This window comes from Branchiostoma belcheri, unplaced genomic scaffold (genome assembly GCF_001625305.1).
Source record: "Branchiostoma belcheri isolate BF01 breed outbred unplaced genomic scaffold, Haploidv18h27 scaffold35, whole genome shotgun sequence".
NCBI lineage: Eukaryota > Metazoa > Chordata > Leptocardii > Amphioxiformes > Branchiostomatidae > Branchiostoma > Branchiostoma belcheri.
In genome coordinates, this window is record NW_017803965.1 from 1,411,854 (window position 1) to 1,415,090 (window position 3,237).

At 37.8% G+C, this 3,237-nt stretch overlaps 1 long non-coding RNA gene across 1 annotated transcript in view; it reads left to right on the top strand.

The window, feature by feature from the left end:
* The first annotated feature begins 2,439 nt into the window (after positions 1–2,439).
* LOC109475773 overlaps positions 2,440–3,237 on the top strand; it is a 5,861-nt gene continuing 5,063 nt past the window's right edge. Inside the window, exon 1 of the long non-coding RNA XR_002140566.1 lies at positions 2,440–2,537. This is a non-coding gene — a long non-coding RNA (uncharacterized LOC109475773). The remainder of the gene's footprint in view (positions 2,538–3,237) is intronic.

Below are 3,237 nucleotides of genomic sequence, written 5' to 3' on the forward strand. Positions count from 1 at the left end.
GTTATAGCCTATGATTTTTTACACAACCGCGTTATCATCCATTAAATTTAATAATCAGTATTGTAGTTTTGAACAAAATTAACGGTAATCATTTTGGCGATGAAGTGATATTAACTAATTGTAATAGAGTATTTTTATTCTATTCCTCGAGTTGGATAACCCCTACCTCAGAACAAATCCACGCGTGCACGTGTCTCTTTGTTCTTGTACCGGCTGTACTTTGTACCTTGATACCTGATTTATTTCTAGGGTCTCGTGTACGACCACTTCCTGGCGACATCTTGCGAAACTATTCCAGACTGCAGCTTTTCCAATACTCGACAGTACCGCGTCATGGCGCATGGCCATCTACCGCTGTCCTAAAAGCCCCTTTACACTATTTGTCAAACAAATCTGAATTTGGGCGCACAGTCGTCTCCATCCAGTGGAAAGGCTGTACAAGAATCAAGATAAAGTCAATGTTGCTAAAACTCCGATGTGAGACCCAAAACAACCGCCGGTATGATACCAGTACCGAACACTTTTTTTCAAAAAGATATTTTAAAAACGACGCCAATATTTCTAAACCTCCATAAATATATCTCCTGTAATAAAATTGTAATGAATATGAAAATAACAACAAAATTTGTTAAGAATTATCTTCAGTAATTTTCCATTGGCCATATGACGTCATTTTCAAACTACACGGTTTGTCAACAGTTACGCGCAGACGAGGATTTGGACGCTCTGTTAAAATTGTCCAAAAACATTATTCTTTCCATTATTGCGTGCAATTTTTCGTCAAAATTTGCAGTAAAGGTCTTCTTCAACTGGCAGATTGAAACATAGCGGGGCATTTTACGGTAATTTTACCAAAAAAGACAACAAAAGTGCAGGGAAGAACGGACAACTGTGCAGCCGGGCCGAGTTTTACATGGTGTGACGTAGGTAAGATTGTTGAACACTCTTCTGCCATTTCTGAGCGAAATATATAGCGTAAAAGTAACTTAAGTTTGTTCACAACAGTCTAGAACATATTTTTCGTATATTTGTCTTTAAATTCTGTGGTAATTCTCTGTCCTTTTGGGTATTTTTCGTCGCAATTTCTGGGGGAAACTCGGCAGACATTTTTAAATGCCTCTTGTAGTTTACATTTGACGCAGCTCGAGTTTCTATCGTTTGACGATACATATAAATTTACCTCGAGTTTACCTCGAGTTTACCTAGTTATGTTGCACAAAAGTCGATAACACGTTTTTAGTGACCTAAGCAATCAATACTGAGGGAATGTTTTGTGTTTTTTGTACCTTTTCACGTAATAATATGTGAAACTAGAAAGGCCGACATTTGCTTGGGAGCAAATACAGCATATTTCAGTCCATCTTCATCCCAACAGTTTTTGTCTGTGGAGTGCCCAACTGAGAGCCTCAAATCTGGGGAATTTTTCGGATTTTATCGGTCTGGAGCGTTTCCGGGGAAAAATTTTCGACCGTGCGACACCCCTACTCTTGTAGTCCTTTTATTCGATACCTTCCAAGACACTTTGCAGTACTCAGGATTAGGATGGTTGGCAGATTCCATCCTCGTGATTGTAGATGACGTAATGATCTTAGGCACATAAAATATTGAATGTGTATATTGAATGTGTGGGTCATTGCGCACGACTTTCGTGCAACGTGACCCCAGGTAACCCGTAATGGAGCACTTGTTCGATGGCCAATGGCAGATGGAACGGGCCATTCTTTAGATCGAACGTGGAACGTGTATAGTGCTTTTGGCCCTTTTTTGGCTAAAAATAGCCATTAAAGTCCCCCAAATGAGTCATTTGGATGTGGTGTATGCCAAATATGTGACTGCTATCATGTAGACAAACATTCAAGGTACCCTTATACCTAATTTCAGATCATTTGGTTGTAATACCAGAGCTCATGATCCCAAAATCCATTTTTTGTGGAAAAATGCAAAAAAAAACCTTCATAAAACTTTTTCAAAGGCATGTATCAAAAAAATTAAAAAAAAAATGGGGGGTATTAGTCGACTCTACCTCCATGCCAAATTTTAAGTCATTTGGTTAAAAAATGACAGAGTTGAATCCATTTGAAGAAATGGCAGGGGAAGGAGAAGGAGAAGAATTAACATGAGAGAACACAATATATTTCATCCATATGGACTGAAATATAAATAGTCAAGCAGGACGCCATAGTACTAATTTAACATATGAATCTCGGCGACCAGGTGTTGGCGGGTAAAATGTTTAAGTAGCATGCCATGTTTAACAAACATACACTGTAATACTACATGGTGGAAGTTCAAATCCTTTATATACAGAAATTTAGTGTATTTTCAAATGGACCCCTCAAGTATAAAGCTTAAGGAAGCAAATGTGAAATACTTTAAACAGTTTTATCTTCAGATGCTGTTCAAATTTCTTTTGTTCTTGGCAGGTTTTTACACAACAAAACGACAAGGAGGGGCAAGGAATATGCATTGAGCATTTTGAAGGAGACTCCCCGCTAAAAAAGAATATTCAGCACCACTACATCTCAGCCTTACAGTTGGTAGGCATGGCCATTTATCACAGTAACAATTTTGTTCACTGCCATTTGTATCTTTTGCCTGTAAACTTCAGTAAATTGCCTTTTACCATGATTTACATTAGCCAAAAAAAATCTTGTTTGTTATTAAAATGTTTCTTGTCTCAGATTCATATATTGACATATTCTCAAAGTAAAATTGATATGTTGTAGGGATGCTTTTTGCGTAGGTGATGCAATTAAATTTTTTTCAGACCATGCTTAATACATGTTTCAATGCAAGTTTCCAAACCCTGAACACCATCAACACACAAACACACCTGTCCTTAGTGCTGAACACCATCCACACAAAGGCAAACACACCTGTCCTTGGTGCTGAACACCATCCACACAAAGGCAAACACACCTGTCCTTGGTGCTGAACACCATCCACACAAAGGCAAACACACTTTCCCTGGTCAGGGCTAAAAATACTTAGTGCACCCAAATTTGGAGCTGTGCACCCAATTATTTTCTGTGGGTGCACCAGTGCATCCAGTGCACCCAAATATTTTCATAGATTTATGTATGTCAAGATGTGAAATGTTTAATAGTATTTCTATTATATTCTTAACATCTAATTGTCAGAAAAATAATAGAACCACTCTTGAAGTGCTTTTCATTAGAAATGAAACAGTTTTTGCTGACATTGTACTTATTTTATTTTATATGGTGCACCAAAAAA